Source organism: Amblyomma mixtum, chromosome 2 (assembly GCF_055824585.1).
Source record: "Amblyomma mixtum isolate Tamu chromosome 2, ASM5582458v1, whole genome shotgun sequence".
NCBI lineage: Eukaryota > Metazoa > Arthropoda > Arachnida > Ixodida > Ixodidae > Amblyomma > Amblyomma mixtum.
In genome coordinates this window covers 62,768,222-62,787,465 of record NC_143013.1, presented here as the reverse complement: position 1 = coordinate 62,787,465, position 19,244 = coordinate 62,768,222, and the positions used below count along the sequence as shown (strand labels likewise).

The 19,244-nt window shown below is 45.5% G+C and overlaps 1 long non-coding RNA gene across 1 annotated transcript; it reads right to left on the bottom strand.

Moving 5' to 3' along the window:
* Window positions 1-252: 252 nt before the first annotated feature.
* Window positions 253-5,009, bottom strand: LOC149359524 (uncharacterized). Its single transcript, XR_016288784.1, has 3 exons — window positions 4,633-5,009; window positions 3,092-3,219; window positions 253-1,200 (listed from the first exon to the last, which is right to left on the bottom strand). It is a non-coding gene; the product is annotated as an uncharacterized LOC149359524 (long non-coding RNA).
* Window positions 5,010-19,244: the final 14,235 nt, after the last annotated feature.

The window sequence follows — 19,244 nt, the reverse complement described above, 5'->3', positions numbered from 1 at the left end:
TTAAGAAACCAATGCAAGTGCATGCTGAAACGTGCCATATTGCATATGGGCATCGGTCTCGACAACAGGATTGCTTCGTCAGGCGGCGCCCACATGCAGTTTGGTAAAATTCGGCAAGAACTCACAGGGGTCTCTCAAATTTGAGCACGGTAGTATGTACGTAGCAGCATGCAAATAAGTATTACATGATTCATGTTCTTGAGAAGCACGAAGAGCAAGTATGTATTGAAAGAACAAAAAAAAATGCTCACATTTGCCTAAGAGCAACCTTAGCTTTATTAGTAGACAAAAGCAGCGAATGAGTCGCACTGGAGGCCCCTCGCGTCATAGCGTGCATCTTTTCCGAGAAAGTCGAATATCTTTCATTGCCTTGATGGCAGCTTGAATCCATTTGTGTGTAGCGGCAGTGCCTGAAGATTAAGGGAGAAAAATTATATATTTACTATGATATACACTGCTACAATGATCCCATTGCAAAGACAACTAGCAAATGCTGCTATTTGCATTAAAGGAGGATGGCTAATGTGACAGCACCCATGAATGCCAACACTGAATCAGATCTCTTAGGCCTCAACACTTTTAAAATACCGAGCTTCACAGCACATGGCTGCCAAATACCAACAGCCTTATTTCTAAAGCATGACAGCTGAGCATTCATGAAAATTTGTTAACTCCTGGCTAGTTTTTCTGCTCATGCACTGCCCCATTGGTCTCAGAACCTCGCCATTTAAGCTATTTATACTGTCCCTCACATGAGCTACAAACTATGCCCATCAATTAACCTCTTCTACACAAACCTTCACATGATGACATACCTACAGTGAATTGGTCACTAGCTTCCATCCCATACATTTGTTATTACCCTTTGTTTTGTGCTTCCTAATAAACCACTAACAAATCCTGAGTTGCAATTCTCGAATACACTGACGGAGTGAATATATACTTCTGTGCTAAATCCAGCTAAAACCAGTAATCACCTGTGAGTGCATCCATTTTCACTTGCGTGAGTGTCTTCTGTAGAGCCTTTTCCTTGCCTTCCAATATCCTTCTCCTGAGCAGCTGCCAATGAAGCTGCGCTGTACCACTGCTTCTCTTCACCACACAGTTGTGGTGGCCCGCTTCAGAAATACTGCATCCTTCTGGATTCCGTCCAGAGTTTGTACACAGCCTTTTCAATCTCGAAGCAATAAATGAATGCACCTGCAGGAAACAGAACACAGGAATAAAATTTCTATGCTATAGTCACAGCCAGGAATGAGGCGTTAATTGCGGGTTTAACGTCAAAGCGACTCAGGCTTTGAGGAACACCGCAGTGAAGGGCTCCAGAAATTTTGGCCACCTCGGGTTCTTTAATGTGCACATACATCGCAGAGTACACGGGCCTCTAGATTTTGCCTCCATCGACATTACACCGGCGCGGCCAAGATCGAATTGCATCTGTTGATTGCATAGTGTCATGGTAATATGCTTTCATGCCTGTTGAAGCATGCAAGTCAGAAATCATGTAGTTGTTTAAAATAAACACAAAACTTACACCCTCACAATGATGGTGTCATGCAATAGTAGTAGGTTCCGATGTAAGAAAGAAGTGAAAACGGCAATTGTGTACTTTGCCTTTTTATAACGTTAACTGCACAAATCATTTAGGAAAATGATTTCATGCTGATGAAAATCACAGATTAGTGTGTGTAATAGCAAATATTCAAAAATAAAAATAGTATGCAACAGTAGGAGCACTGCCTGTATATCACACAAGAGGCTGGGCTTGCTAAGAGCAATTCTGTAATTCCAGCTTTTCCACATGCCCTTGACACAACACTGAAATGTGCAATACCTAAAAAATTTAAATGTGATAAAGAAGGAAGTGTAACACACACTGACGACTCACTAGTAGACAGAGGAAGTAGAAATAGTAATGCAATAACCAGCACTAAAACGCACTAGCCTTCATAACAAAACATGATGCAATTAGTCACATCAAGATGCAGAGCCATGCCAGACAAGCCAGTTTCTTAGAATGGCAAAAGCACCACTACACTCTAGTATTTCCAAAAAGGTGCGCATGTTACAAGCCAAGTGCTTCTTTATTGCTATGCTATTTTTCACTATGACCATTGCTGCTAAGTGCATGAGAAAAAGAGGGTAACATTTCGCATTTTACCTCTTTGTTGTTTGGTTTGCTTTTCTTTGTACTTGGCTCCTTTCTATTTCTGAGTATATACAGTGCAACCCATATAATGTGGAAAACTGATAATGTAAACAGTTGTTAGTGCAGCATGCATTCATGTCTTATATCCTATTCTTTTCGAGTTGTTTAGCCATGCCATCAGGTAGCAAGCCAAAAATCTGAGTCAACCAGGTCGCTACAATCTCCTAGACAAATATATGTGAATTAGAGCAAGTATACTCACCGAAATGGCAAAAATCTTAAGGTTTACAGTTAAATTACTATTAATGCCTTTCATATTTTGCTCCTCAAGTGAAATCAGATGCCTTCGCTGGAAAGGTCTCTGAGGATAATAACTTTGTGTATGCTAGTCGGTTAAGCATCATTGTAAGAGGCAGCGCAAAAGAAACCAGGATGAAAGGGAAGACACATATACCACAGGACGAGCGCTGAACTACCAACTGGTAGTTGGACGAGTGCTGAACTACCAGTTGGTACTTCAGCGCTCGTCCTTTGGTATACGTGTCTTCCCTTTCATCCTGGTTTCTTTTGCGCAGCCTCTTACAATGGGTCTCTGAGGAGTGTCATGTGACACTGGCGTTACAGTAGAAGAATGAAAGTTATCCTACGGCTACAACTGTTTAGGAGGAGTGCTATGTGACACAGGTATTACAGTAGAAGGATAACAAGGCTGTCCTCCTGCTGTAATATCGCCTTAAAATGCTGCTCTGTAGCCCGCCACTTCAAATCCAGAATCAAAGTTGCAGTATTGGATGACGCCTTATTGAGAAGAAACACACATATACTATTTCAAAGGCAAATGCCAACATATGCCGTCAACACTGGTTCAAAGCACACTGGTGCAACACACTGATCTCAACACAGAGTTCTAGAAAAACGCACTTTACAAAACTCAGTACTTACATGTGTTCTGCAATACACGTTGAACGGGCACAGACAAGGAAGACAGCCCCACAGTTGGACAGCGGAGACATCCTTTTCAGTGACAGCTCTTTTCAGACCTCTTCACCATTGGACAGCAGGCACTTCACCTGCATAACATCATAATTTGAATTTCACCTGTGCAATCTATGGAAGATGACGTACCCACAATGACTGTGTTAATGGGTAAGAATTCGTACTGCCAGTTTCACACAAACACAAAGCAAAGTTTAAACAGACAAAAGTTACCTTGCTCACACTTGAATCCACAATAAGCTCTGCACTGTTTAGGGTTCTTCAGAAATAATTAATCTGAAAGGGCTGTTAGAAAAGGCTGCAAAGTGCTCGAGCCTATTTTTGGACTGGTTATTCTTCAACATCTAACAATGATTTTTCTTCACGGTCGCCTGCCACTAAAAGCACTTTACGGCTACACTAATGATCGAAAAGGCAGTTTTCTCATTGGGGAAGCCGCATCACTCCTCTATTTACGCGAATACGCGTTCATACAGCCTGTTACTGGACGTGGCTTTTTGAGCTTGTAAGACACCACTGCAAGGCGATTGCACCGACAGTTCAGCCTTGGAGGACGACGTATTCAGTCTGCCTTTGACTCCAACGCGATTAACCGCCCGCCACAGTGGCCAGTAGCGCGTATCGCTTGGTTTGGTTTGGTTTATTGGGGTTTAACGTCCCGAACTATAAGGGACGCCGTAGTGAAGGGCTCCGGAAATTTCGACCACCTGGGGTCTTTAACGTGCCCTGACATCGCACAGTACACAGGCCTCTAGAATTCGCCTCCATCAAAATTCGGCCGCCGCGGCCGGTATCGAACCCGCGTCTATCGGGTCCGGCAGCCGAGCGCCGCAACCACTGAGCCACCGCGGCGGGTCTGGTGCCGCACAGTCCGCTGCAGCGAACACGACTCGATGTCGTATCGAGCAGAGTATATCAAATGCCGAGCCCTGACGCGTACTCGCGTAGCGCAGTATGCAGCGCCAGAGACCGAATGACGCGCACTATGGGCCACCGAGGCGGGCAGCTATGGGTTAGCTGCGTCGAATGCAGAGCGAACACAGCATACCCCTAGAGCTCGACAGCAGGTTTAATCGTCTCGCATAGGTGTGTTCAAAGCTTACGAAGCCACTTCAAGAAATTGTATCGACGCGTGTACGCGCAGCACATAATGCAACGCTAAGCAGGTCAAGTTGCGTGCACTATCGTCAAACCGCTGCGAGCGGATAGCGACGAAAAACATGCGTGCAGGCAGCAGTGCACAACCACGTCGAACAATGATTTTAGCTTATTTTCACGGCGTTCGCGTCGCAACGGATACACTGTGAACACAGACAGGCCAGCTAGTTATAGTGACTCAATGTAGAGTGCATTTTGCCACCGCAGAAATAACCGTGCACAATGGCGGCAGCGCCTCATCTCTTCCGTTTCTTCTCGCCTTAGTGCTAGGTGGTTAATTTGCGTGGTGGCAAATTGCGCGCATTCCTGCGCATTATTACAGGTCTTACCTGAAAACGAAGACTCGACGCCTTCCAGTAACCGCTTTCTTCTTTTGTAAGGCGGTTCCGGTAGATAAAAGACGCAGCAGCTTCCATCGGTGAAGTCCAACGTGCTGTCATGACGAAAAGCCAGCAGGGTTCCCGGCGCGGTCGCTTTTTCACGAAGCACACGAAGGGCTGGAAATTGTACTGCCAGCGGTGCCAAAAGCTACGATCACAAGTCAAACCAAACACGAGTTTGAAGCAGCGATTTTGAAATAAATACAACACAAAACATGCCCCAACGAGCGAGCGGCGAGCACAAACGGCAGCACGCCGGAACGACCCACGTGGTCGCGTGGTGCCCGGATGTGTTCGTCTTGTCACGTGACCTGCCAGCCTGCGCGCTCGATTTGAACGGCGTTAGCAAGTCCGCGGCGCGGGCGCAAGGTACAGTCTTTGTCAAAAGTTTAGAGCCCAGGGGGTTTCCTTCTGAGCCTTGCAGTGGGACTCCTGTATCATTCGTGGAAGTCCTACCCATTGGAGGAGGCAGGACCAGAAATCTTCTTACCTTCAGAAAATTTGCAGCGCTGGAGATGCATTAAGAACCAGACAGTGCGCTTCAGAAGAAAACCACCTGGGCTCCAAACTTTTGACAAAGGCTGTACATATGCTGTATATTGGTTTCTCAATAGGTGTGTTGAATACTGGTCTCACGAGGCATTTCAACAGCCTGTATGCTTATACTCTATGGTCCAATCAAGATGATGCCATTTTATTTCATGCGTTTGCCTCCTATTTGTTGTAATAGTCTTTAGTTACCCTCGTGTACATACGTGTGAATGCTCCCTTTGTGAGCAAATGTGTACGGCCCCTTATAACCCACACCTGTAAAAATCCCCAATTGGATTGACATCTTCAATCGTAATAAATATCAGGTTTTTCAGGGAAGACTCGAAAATTTTCAAAAATAGGCTTTTTGGGGTAAAAATATGGCTTTTGCGGCACATTATTACCAGTATCGCTGGACACCGGGAAGCCGGTTAATTGTCTTAGGTAGTAAGCTGGTAAACTAATTTCTAACTTTTTAACTGTCAGAGATAGGCAATTCGTTGCAATTAGAGATTTGTAGCCGGTCGTTAGTAGTAGCCATATCAGTTTTTAGAATTTCTAAAACGCGATTACACTCGCTGCTGTGGCTCGACAAAATTTGGCTGCATCGTGCGAAAATACATTCGGTTTCGAAAGCATGCAGGCAAAGCAAGCCCTCCAGTGCATGTAACTAGTCGAAAAAGCCAAATTTTGTCGAGCCGCAGCCCCAAGGGTAATCGCGTTTTCCAAATTCTAAAATCTGATATGGCTATTACGACCAGCTACAAATCTCTGATTGCAACTAGGCGCCTAACTCTACTGATTAAAAAGTTATTTATTAAAAATTAGTAAACCAGCTTACTGAAGACAATTTACCGGCTTTCTGTTGTCCGCCAACACTGGTGATAGCACAAACCATATTTTTACCCCAAAAAGCCTATTTTTGAAAATTTTTGAAGGTGATTGCTGAAACGCCCGGTATTCAGGTAATGCTGCCTCCGCACCATTATGCTGTCACATTTATGAATCAGTAACTCAAGTGAGCTCTCCCTTACATTGTGCAATTTAATTCCAACCTAAGGATAGTTTCATACCACATTTCTCACTTGGTACCAAAAAAGAATACTGTGTTCAGTTGTACGTTAAATTTTACACTGCGAAGCGACCTCATGAGCAGTGTTTTTCCGAGTCACAACCTACAACCAACTTCAACATCATGACCTCTCCCATAGCAGATATAATATGAATAAAGGCTGTTCAGCTGAAATGGGAATCGTTTGAGCTGTTGTTGCGGTTGGTTCTAAAATTTGTGAGAAATCTGTTGTAAATTTAATTTTTGTTGCTAAAGTTTTAATTCACTTGTAGTCAATTAAATTTATATTGGGTCATATCAGTCAATAACATATTGACTTTTTAATGAGTCGTGAGAAATGGGCTGTAAATGGAATTTTTGTTGCTTGAGTTTTAATTCACTTGAAGTCAATTAAATTTATATTGGGTCATATCAGTCAAGAACTTATTGACTTTTTAATGACATAATGAGAAATCGATGTAAATTGATTTTTTGTTGCTTGAGTTTTAATTCACTTGTGGTTAATTAAATTTATATTGGGTCATATAAGTCAAGAACTTATTGACTTTTTAATGACATAGTGAGAAATCGATGTAAATTGATTTTTTGTTGCTTGAGTTTTAATTCACTTGTAGTCAATTAAATTTATATTGGGTCATACCAGTCAAGAACATATTGACTTTTTATAGACCAAAGTCATTAGGATTTGAGTATTAATAGACTTTTTATTGACTCAATAAATACTCTATAAACAGTTAATTGCATCTCAATGTTCATTTTTGTAAGGGTAGGGAAAGAAAACCTGCGACCATCTTCCATTGCTGCCCTCGTTTTCTCGAGCGGTTCGAGCAGCGCTAACAAGCGCAATTGCCCAATCGAAGTGACGTACGTTTACGACGTAGTTACGTGCGGCTATCCCGCCCGGACGAATCTCCGATGCACGCGGATTCCAATCGGCAGTGCTGAACGCGAAGAAAACATGCCTGCGAAGCAAGAGTTCGTCTGCTACGTGCACCTCAAGCATGGCGGCCGGCGGCGGCGCACAGCAGTGTCGCAACGCGGCTATGCGCCAGGGCATACCACCTATGTCCACCTGTGGGTTTTAAGGCGGTTTCTTTAATGTTTTTCTGAATGGCAAACTGGGTCATTGCGTCAAAAACAACTTGGGGCAAAACAACGAACCCGCTGTTTTATCCGGAAGCAAAAGGGAAAGCTCGTACTGACGGAAGTGATTTGCAATATCACGCAGTACCGGCAGGTTGTCCTTCTGTCCACCGAGGCTCTTTTGAAGCATGTCGACGCCTTCAGCATGGCACCAAGCTTTGTCGTCGCTGTCTACCTTTGCTGCGATGCTGCGGACCGAAGCCAACCACACATGCTCGTCGACCGCTGTTTTAAGAGCGAACTTGGGTCCACGTTCCAGGACTCGCTGAATGGAAGGAGGAACCGAAGCCTCCCCTAAGAAGGTTACCGGGACAGGAGCTCTCTTTTTTTCCGCCGGCTTAGGTAAACTCGAGACGACTCTCGCCCAGAGGGTTTCCTCTCCAGCTCTCACAATCGTCTGGAAGTTGTCCAAGCTCTTAAATTCAGAGCTTCCGTATCCGGCCAGGTTCAGGGAAAGTATTCTCAACCAGTCGTTCAAGACTCGCACTTTTCTCCAACACTTCTTCGCAGCACTTTTCCAATGTCCGACAGAAGGGGGAATGCAGCCTAAGAGGGATGAAATTTGAGGAGGGCAGAAGTTCTTCCTCGGACAAAATGCCAAGTACCTTGCTTGGCATGTAGTGACAATAATGAAGCTTGAACATTGCACGCACTGTTCCTCGAGTGGTAGGACACAACGAAAAGAGCCCAGCGTAGAAGAAATCAACTTGAGCAAAGTGGTGTTCTGAGCCAGTTGGTAAAGCATGTTTAAGGGAGGCGTAGCGCGAAAACAAGACAGGGACGAGACATAATGACTCTTTACAGTTTTTAGATCTAAGATTGCATTTTAACATGACAAGCCACATTTGTTGGGCCTATATGCCACGCTCGAAAAAAGCACCGTTACCTTTTCATTCCTCACATTCAATACTTGTCAAACGTGTCATTGCTTCTCTGTCTTTTAGATCCGCGCTTTCCAAGTCGTGTCCCCACAAAGTGGACTTGAGTTTTGATCTGCAGGCCACACGCCTCAGGAATGCAGGCTACCCTGCGTCGTTGCTCACTGCTGTTGTTGAGGTTTTGCTTAAGAAGTTGCGAAACCAAAAAAAGAAACCTGATTCCGGCAATGGAATAGAACATGAGAAAAAGGAAAAGAAATACGAGGTGGTACCCTAAATTCACCCCGTATCTCATAACTTGAAAAGAATAGCGGGAAAGTTTGGTGTGGACGTCATCTTCACGGCTCCTCGCAAATTCTCGAGCCTTTGTGCACTTTCAAGTCGAAGCCAGAAGAAACCGGCTTGCAGTGTTAATCATGTAACTAAGTTTGTTGAGTGCAAAGTAGGTGTCGTGTACGAGATCCCTTAAAGCTGTGGCCGTGTTTATATAGGGCAAAACGGTCGTTGCCTCAATGAACGCCTGAAAGAACATGCTAGGTCCCTCATTTCAGACAAAACTAAGAATCTGCCTAAGCATTGCTCAAGTTGCGGTTCTCATCCGCTTTTCGAGAAAACTAAAGTTCTCGGTCACTCTAAAGAACAGCTAGCAAGGGAGGTTCTTGAGGCTTCATTCATTCATAAGCTGGGAAGAGATAAGTGCATCAGTGCAACGTCTGTAGTTCTGCTTCGAAAGGAATCCATCTTTATAAATTTTAAGTAGTCGCTTTCGCGTTACCGCTCGAAGGTTTGGCACGGCGCTGTCCAGCTCTTCTCAAGGTGATTAGGTCGTGTTCGAGTCGTGCTAGGTCAGGTTTATCTTTCCGCTTCATCTAATCAGTTGTTGCTGGGCATGCGCGTTTGGTTCCTCGAGCTCGGGAATTCGCTTCATATTTTTCAGTTGTAAGTTAGCGCTGGTCCTGTGTATTTTGTATCTCTCGTCCCTGTCTTTTTTTCACGCTCCGCCTCCCTTAAACATGCTTTACCAACTGGCTCAGAACAGCACTTTTCTCAATGAAAAAGAGTGACAGTCAGCGGCGCCCGAAGAGGAGACAGCGATATGTGGTGGAGCCAGGCGCAAACGATCGAACATGACTTCTGGGGACCAGAACCACGCAGATTCCTTCGAGCTTCTGTGGGTGCCGAACACGCCTTTTTAGGCAAACGTATGTTATATGCAGTCGTTTGGTAATCGCTGAAGCCTACTTGACCGAAATCTCGCACACCGTAAAAAGGTTGTTTTTTCAAAGTACACCCCCGCATTATGCTACCCATAAAACATTAAGTTCCAGATTCAAGCAGTTAAGGTTCTAACGGCACGCAAAATCCCAGTTTTCAATACCGAAACTTGAAGAACGGGCGCCATTGTCGCCCGCCGAAGGTGACGCATGATTGAAACTGGAGTCCGGACAGGTTCGGAGCTTCTGCTCGTTGCGGCTCGTGCAAAGCTCTGGAACCGGTAGCGCGTGCAGCACTTTCCGCAATAAATACTGGTTATATATGAAAACACACATCTTAAATCGGGCGAAACGCCCCAGAAAAAGTTTGAAACGTATTTTGTTTGCTGTAGTAGACTAAAAACTCCTCGCTCAACCTCAGCGAAGATGATCGCACCGCAATGCTAGTGAGCGTTCTTTGCCTGGCAGTATTCGATTACACATTTTGCAAAGTTCGGACATCACGAATAAAGGAGGCATATTTAAATGGAGAGCTTGTGTAGGCGCTGTTTTTATTTTCCTTCCCGCAAATTGCCTATTCCCGGGTTAAAGTGACTCATTTAGAATTGTAAAGTCGGGTTTAGCGATAATGGCTTTTCGACGGAATGCCACCAGACGCAACCGCAATTCATCGACTTCCACGGGATAGCAAATGTGATGGAAAAGTACATTTAGGTGCAATCACATTAAAAAAAAATTTTGAACGCAGCGTATAGTGATTGGCATCCCCTCATTGTGAAGTGACCATTAAAACTCACAGCAAACTTGCGGATAATTTTAGCAAAAAACTTTACGCGGCGTGCCTCTTTCATGAAGGATTAGTCAGCTGTTCGGCTCCTTGAGTGCTTTTCTGTTGCCAGACACAACTAAAGAAGGCAGCGCCTTTGGCCGGTCAAAGGGACCCGTCCCATCCAATAGCGTCGGCTCAATCTCAAAACCTTGCTAGTGTGACAAAGCAGGGAGTGGTAGAGGAAAGGGATGACCCTTCCCTTTATGGTCGGGCATAGACCTCTGTCTCCATTGTGGCTCCGCTCCCTGCATTAACACCCTAACAGGGTGATGAGAGTCTGCCGACGGTATTATACTGGAAGTGCGTCCTTTGACGGGGAAAAGCCGCTGAGTTCGTAAGCTGTACCTAACACATAGTTTCCGGCAACCATAGGCAAACAAACTTTTGTCCTCCCACCCTCTCTTCCGGCACCACGCCTGGTTTAGAGTTACCACTTTATTATTTATCACATATTCGCCCCACCATTGAATAGGTGCGAAGTTCCAATGTCACAAACCTGTTCTTCTTCACCGGAGATTATTCCAAGAATGTCACACTGAATGCCACTAATCGGAGTTTTGCCCGAAGGAGAAAAAAAAAACGAGGTCGTAAGGGCAGGATTTCTTTTTCCTGGAATTCTTGAAACCTGCACAATACACGTGGGCCATTTTCATATCCAAGGAGATTGTGGGTGAGTCATTCCCATCAGTTAACCAATGAGCTTCCTGGCTTAACGTTCTTTGACTTCTAGAACGTTCTCCGAGAAGGGGTTACTCATAGGAATGCGCGGTTTTGAAGTCCGGCGGCATAAAAAGGTGACCAGGCACTCGTCGGCGCCAGTCGTCAGAAGTCGCTCGCTGAACCACTACCGGTATGAAGGCCTTTAGGAAAGTAATCCTGAAGCCCCGAGACTACAGCTCCAACGTGGATTTTCTGCGCATCTGCTCGAGTGAGTAGCGCTAAAATTTCCGCCCGTTTATGCGAAGCGCCCTGCATAGTGTTTAATTTAAGACTTTACAAATTTTTAAAAACTGGCTGTGTGAGTTAGAAGAACCGTTTTTTAGGCATAGCATTGTCAGCGGTGTAGTACAGTCGGGGACAAAAGTCTCCGGACCACGTGTTCCTCAAACGAAGCATATAGCTCTACTATCAGAGAGCGGCTGGAGACCGCACTTGTGCAGATGAAAGAACAAAAATTTAACTTTTACCTCCACAAGTGTGGTCTCCAGCCGCCGACTGAGAGCACAGCTATCGGCTTCGTTATAGGAACACGTAGTCCGGAGTCTTTTGTCCCTGACTGTACATCAGAATACAGCTAAGGCGTGCAAACTAGCGGGCTGGTTAACTAATATTAAGTGTTTAACTTTCTAACTATTGCTGTCAGGCTCTTTAATTCTAGATAGGCGTGTAGCCCACCACAAGTAATACTCGCATCAGTTTCTAGTATTTCAATAACGCGCGGCGCTATGGCCCAACCATTTTTTTCTATTTTGACGAGCTGCGTGCGCTGGAGAGTTGCTTCGCCTGCAAGCTTCCCGAAAGCGTGTGCTTTCTGGCGCGTTGTCGCCAGAATTTCTTGGGTCCCAGCGCCGAAAGTAAGCGCGTTTTCGAAATTCAAAAAAAACTGATATGGATATTACTTACGATGGGCTACGCGCCTCGCAATATATATGGAGCCTAACAGCAATGGTTGTAAAGTTTATTCAATATTAGTAACCAGCCTGCTCGTTGGAACGTCGTAGCTGTATTCAGATGTACACTGCCTCCCACAATGCTATGCCTCCCCAAAAAACGCGCTTGTGACTAAACAAACCTAGTTCTAAAAATCGTGTCAAGTCTTAGGTTACAGACCCTGTATATTCTTTTGCGGTGGGTGCCAATATATAGTATATGACTGTGGTGTTCGTTTTTGGAATTACGCCGTATGGTGTAAAGTGCGCAGGGATATTTTCATACGTCTTTACAAAAGGCTAAACAACCAATTTAAGAGGTGTGGCTAGAGACGGCAACCCGCATTGTCATTATGAACGGAAGCACATTCAAGTGAAAATGGCTACCTTCACAGTAAACGCTCCGGTTCACACAGCTATTCGTCATATGACGAAAAAAAAAGTTTGTGAAGCTTCTATACGTTTTCATCTTTTTCTGCCGAAATTGCGCATCTGTAGAGAAATTGTATCCTCATGTATAGCTTTTACGCGTATAACACTAGCTTTACGTGTGCGTGTATCAAACTGTACATATCAACAAACGTGCAGTTTTTACGTTGCATACAATGACGCTCTCCTAAAAGCACGCCCGATTGGATATGGCGAAAGTATGTACTAAATGAATAAACAAATATAGGTCCGTAAGTTGCTCAAGTCGCCGTTTGTTCAAACAGTATGTAGCAAGCCTGATTGCGCGATAAAAATTCTGCTACTGTGCATATCACTTTGTTCGCTTGTACGTGGACTCATTAAATTCTCATTCATTTCCTCTTTCCAGTGGAAACTGAAGACTCGGAGGCACTCGACAGGTGTGAGAGTGCCGAGGTCCAGGAGCCTCCCAGTTACGTCGACTGGCTGGCAACAGCCGGCGACCACACGGTCCTTGGTGAACCACGGGCATCCACTCCAGACTCAGTCAGCGAAGACCTGGAGTCGTCCACATGCCCGTCACCCTCGGTGGAGACGTCTGTACTGGCTTACCGTAGTTCCAACGTCACAACATCTCTACGCCCTGGTTCGACGGCCAGCACGCGCACTCTGCCTCCTCTCAGCCCCGTGCCCTGGAAGTCGGGATGCACGCCGCCGCCAGAATGGCTGCCACGAGAGTGCCGCGAGCCTGGCAGGCTGTGCAGGGCTACCGACGGATGCGCACTGGAGGCTCGCAACTTTTGGCAGCCGTCGCCGATGCTCCGGTACTACATCTGGGAGCAGCAACAAGACCCAGGACCCACGACCCAACTACGAGGAGTGGAGGGATGGCTACAAGATCGGGAGCACAACGATGGTGTCGAACGTATCCTGCCCAGCTGAGCACCAACTGGCCTTGGTGTTTAGGTAAGCTGAGAAAACCAATGCTATTTACGTTGTAAAAACTTATTACGAGTCATCATGTCGACTCTCAGCTACACTGTATTTAAATGAGAATGACATTAATAATCGGAGGTGTGCATGTTTTCACAGTCGGTTCATTCAGCCTTGGAGTTCATTCAGTGTCAACACACTCACAGGACAAGTACATAGCCGAGCGTCTTTCTGTAAAATTTTTTTTTATTTGTTCAATCGCTTGTCGTTGCGTCAGGGTACCAGATTTTCGATTTTTTTTTGGCGCAGTAACCTTTCAGAAGCATCTTTCAGTTATTTCGCTGCAGCGCTCTTTCTTTGAGCTACAAGGCTTGCCTTCTTTTTTTCTGGCCTAGAGTTTCAAATCGAGGATGTCATACGAAATCCCTTTGCAGCTTTACCAAGTGACTCAAACTAAATCGTGTTCTTTTTGAGCCCACAGAATTCACGCTGCTGCGTGTTGGCGAAGCTTTGACGTTCTCACTGGACCAGTTCCTGCAACGCTACCCGTCTGCAAAGTACCACGAGCAAGCTCGCGAATGCTGTCGTATTTGTATCGGCAACTAACAAGCTAGCAGCGATTAACATCACGCTTTGTACAGAGCGCGGAATAAAGCTGTCTATCTTTTCACCACTTTCTATTTGGGCGATTGTTTCTATTCTCAACTCGCACGGACAGTGTCGCCGCCGCGCGGCCACCACTGGTAGCGTCCGGCGCAAGCTCTGTAATGTCTGTTCTGTCAGCTAGTTCAGTGCCGCAGTAAGTTTAGCGTATTTTGCCTTCTAGATTGCTTTCTTCTCTCAGCCAAGGTACCAGGTTAATATAATAGCCCTGTCACACGGCCAGTTTCAATGGCCATCGAGTCGAGGGCCATCGAGATTTTCGATCGCCATCGAATTCGAGGGTGTGTGGAGCTGCTACACGGCAAATCTCAATGGTCATTGAAATCGTTCTCGCGTCTTACGCCAAGCTCGTGTGGCGCCACAATCCCTACGTTCGGTTTCGCGCAAATAACAAAAATATATTGACGAAACCTAACTAAATGTTGAAATACACTTTTTTGCGCCATAAGGCGCGTTCACACTTGTTCAAAAATCCGGCAAGCGAAGCGGATTCGCTCGCCGCAAAAACTAGGACCTGTTCTCATCTGTTGACGCTCGGGCGAGTTGGAACGGCCGCGCCGCTGCTACGTCTCGCTGTGCGCACCACGTCGCCGCTCGCGGCGTACACAGATACAGTGAGAAAAGAGCATAAATTTATGCTGTCTACTTACCCAAGCGTATGCACGCTTACGTACGCTAAACGCAGGCGCATTCCCACATTTAGTTCAGCGTATGCTAGCAGAGACGTAAAAATAAACTCAGCCTCTAGTGGCGCCATCTGGTTGTCAAAACGGGAACCATTACTATCAACAAACAGACTCTCTTAGGCCTAGAAGCGGCAGAATCGTCACTCTAAATCAAAAATAAAGCAAATTTATCACATACTTTTTCTTGTAGGCAAGATGAGACGAAGCGAAAGACCGGTGCCCCATTTATGACCAGTGAACGGACAGAAAAAGGCAGCAACAACGAGAATTAAGTCCGAAGCGAGGGGTCCGGCTTTGAGGGGCGCCGTCATGTTTGTTGTCGTTCGAAGCAATGCTAGCAACTTTGCGCAACGCTCGAAGGCCCTCGAAATCTCGATAGAGTTCCGGGCTGCTCCGTCGACTCGATAGACTATTGACTCGATGGCCATTCAAACTGGCCGTGTAGCAGCGCTCGATCGCCTTCGAGTCGATAGACTATCGATTCGAGGGCCTTCGAAATGCCCGTGTGCCAGGGGTATAATATACGTCTGCTCGTGTCACGCGCACGGTACGGACTGCAAAGATGAACGCAATAGCGTTGTCTGTCTATCACAGTGCTCGATCTCGGCGATTAAAAGTGACATAAACGTGCCCACATTTTGGCGAGATCCTGCAGAAAATAAAGACTGAGTTCTCGTCGCCTACATAGTTTGAGCGAAAACAATAGTTAAGTAATCTTGCAAGTTCAAAACAGCGGTAATATATGAGGGTGGCCAACAAACAGTACGACACGACTGTAGTCGGTTACAACTGAAGAACGCAGCGGCTTTCCCCCTTCAAAAAACGCCCTTTCAGCCCGTGACCCTCACGGGCGTTACAGTCGGGTACAACTTAAGAACTCAATGGATTTTCCATGTCAAAGGAATCCCTTCCAGCTAATCCCTTAAGCCAATTATCATGACTTTGCTAGTGTAACAAAGCAGGGAATAGTAGATTAAAGGGGTTTATCCCTTCCCTCTATGGTCAGAGATAGTCCTCTCTCTCCATTGTGACGTCGCTCTGTTAATTGTCACGCTAGCAGGGTGATGAGAATCAGCCAAAGGCATTGGCGGCTGTGAGGGGTTCCTTTGACAGGGAAAAGCCGCTGAGTTCTTAAAGATCTGAACTCGGTTTTTACCGCGGGAACTCAATCTACAGGTTCCGAGCATCCTTAGAAACTTCGAATTATTGTCCTGTGCGGCCGATTTCCCTATTTTAAATCAGATTAAACGTCTTTGTTCCCGCCTTTTTTTTTTTTTTTGACTCTCTGCTGACGGTAGGAGGAGTCAACCAACACGTGGAGTGGCTTCCAGCCAGTTCTGTGTCAGCTTGCCGCTCTGCTACTGGCGGAGTGATATGTAGCGATCGGTGAAAGCAAAGAGTCCACTCGTATTTTTAGTTCCATGGGCCTAATTTGCAGCTATGTAGTCTCTGGTTTGGTTTGGTTTATGGGGTTTAACGTCCCAAAGCGGCTGAGGCTATGAGAGACGCCGTAGTGAAGGGCTCCAGAAATTTCGACCACGTGGGGTTCTTTAACGTGCACTGACATCGCACAGTACACGGGCCTCTAGTCTCTGAATGGATGAGTGTATTCACGGAAACCTAAAAAAACAAAATAAAAGCAAAAGTGAAGCCGCCACGCGACTACCTGAAAGACAATCCACGCATCAATTGACTCCTCCTACCTTCAGCGGTGAGTTCAAAAATAGGCGGGAGCCGGGACGTCTAATCCGATATAAATTAGGAAAACCGGCCTCCCAGGACAATAATTTCTAAGAATGCTCGGAACGTGTAGATCGCGTTCCCGCGGTAAAAATACGAGTTCAAATTCCTATTTAGTGCACCTTTAAGTTGTATCCGACTATAGGAACCGGGCGGCCGTTGCATGGCACCACCGTCGCCTCAGCGGAACAGCGCCGCCCGTGGCAAAAGACTCGTCAGAGGAATGAGGAGGGAGCGGCGTAGCCGATTGCGCTCGTTGAGAATGGCTCCACCCGTCGTTCTGCGGTGCGGCTTTCAAAGCTGAAATAATCGCACGCAGTTTTTTCGATCAGGCTATCTCGAAAAATGGAAGAGCCTTCGCGATGAAAGCCATGTGTACGACCAGCGCGAGTGTCAAGGTGTGGTCACGCACTTATTTGGTGAGTGCATACCACAGAGAAAGTTGAATGCGCCAAGCTAGGAAATGGACCTGGGAGTAAGCGCATTTCATTCTTTCTGATGACCGTTGTAATACACAAAACGGCTTTCACATGCCGTAATACTGCCTGTATGCAGTTGGACGCATCAAGGAACATAATTGCAGCAAAATGCTCCTCCTAAAGCCGGCCTATACATACAGACGACCGATGCAAAAATGGTGCGGAGCTCGCATTCGCCATTGATAAAGAAACAGCGTCGTGCACGAACGCCAGTCGAAGTTGGGGGCCGCCTTCTAAGAATACTTACCCGAAATCTAAAAGGCTGTGCTTATGGGACGATGGTACGTAACCTCATTATTTACTGCAGAATCGAGGCGAGTTTAAGGCTAATACGAGGGTGTTACTTCTATTTATTTATTTTTATTCCATTTTTCAATGTTTATTTTATTATTTTTCTCTCTTTCAGTCAGTGCAGAATTGTAACATTACATGCGTTGCTTTCAATTTGCCCATAAAACCATCGTCCCGTCTGCGATCTCCCAGCTAACAGGTCCCCTGTCGTCGCGACGTCCAGTCTGTCAGCCTATACCCTATTACTACCCCGTTAAAAGCTCCTCTTTCCAGCAGTTAACCGCCTGTGTCTTGGACACTCCCCCGTAGTGGGTATGTGCCCTTTTATTTGAGGCCGCCGCGGTGGCTCAGTGGTTATGGCACTCGGCTGCTGACCCAAAATACGCGAGTTCGAACCCTTTTACCCTTTTATTAGTCGTCTAAAAAAAGGTAAAAAAAAAAACAGAAAACAAAAAGAGAGGATGCCTGGATAAGCAATGCTTTGCCAGGCTTAACGCCAATTCAAAATAAATGAAAAAGAACTGAATGTTCCAAAGAAGAAAAAAATATAAGCGAAAAACAGAGCATTTAAAAAACAACTCAAAAGAAAAAAAACAAAAGGCTCATCACAATAAAAGTTAGTCGCAGGCAAATAGCCAAAGCACAACGTGCCGTCCTCGGAATAAATAATAATAATAATAAAAGAGAAAACCCAAGTCACTGTAAAGTCATGGTCACAGTAACAGTCTAAGAAAACACTGAGTGCCGGCCACAAAATAAAAATCAGAAAAATAAAAACATAATCAAGAGAAAACAAGACAAAACTGAAGTCACAGTCATGCAGTAAAGGACCCAGGCGCAGTCACACCACGACCAAACCGCCTATGCTCAATAAAGGAGCACGGGGCTCTCCTCCGTGCAAAGCTTGGGGAAGAGAAATTAGAGGAAAGACAGAAATAAGCGTGAACAATTTGGAATTGTACTACTTATGAGGTAAACCATTTGAAGGAGAAGAGCACAAGCAGCAGGGCCTCGGAGAACGGAGGGGTAAGCAGATGGTGTGATGTCCGATCAGCAAAGAGATTTTAAACGAGAAACTAAAGAAGCAGTAACGGAACAGTCCCGGAAGTAATGACGGAGATTTTCACATAACAATCCACAGTAACGAGATGAAGACGGAGACAGGCCAAATCTTTTAAAATAGAACGGAAATCTACCATGCCCAGTAAGTAAAGTAATTAGAGGATTCCTGGGTAGACGAATAGGGGGATGTTAAGTGCATCAGAGATCCAATTCAATAATTCTGTGCAACCATTATTCTGAGTTCGAACCCCGACGCCGCGGTCGAATTTCGATGGGGTCGAAATTCTTGAGCCCCGTGTACCGTCCGATGTCATGGCACGTTAAAGAACCCCAGGTGGTTGAAGTTTCCGGAGCCCTGCGCCGTCCCTCATAGCCCGAGTCACTTTGGGACGTTAAACCGCAGTAAAACAAATAAACCAGTTTATTTGAGGCCAACCAACGACAACAGCCACCGGAATGCGTTTCTAGAATAAACTCCGCTGGAGAGTAAACAATTGCTTTGTGCGGAAAGGCAGTGCTTTTTGGCTGGATTGGAGGAGAAAATCGCCGTACCAAACTTCTCTTGCTGTTCCTTGAACGAAAATTCCAAGGGTGCTTTCAAGAATGCTTAGGTGTAGTAATGCGAACGCATCTCTTTTTCTGCTGCCGGCTATGTTGCCGCGTGTTCGATATTTTATGACTTTGCCGTTTCTAAGTCGTGTCCGCGCTCTAACTTCGGTTCGACCGCATCCAAAGACGTGGGTGCCGTTGTTAGAACGCCTAGTAATTAATTTGTCAATTTATATAACTAATTGACTAATTCATTACTTACATCAGCATTTCGATTAAATTGCGGACCAATGAAAGAATTCACAAATTGGTAATTAATTCGGTCAGTAAGTTACCCAGTTGATTAACCATATTGGTGACCTAACTGAACGTAATACAAATCAATTGTTTATTTAAACAAATAAGTAATTAACAAATTCACAGCTTCGATTAAA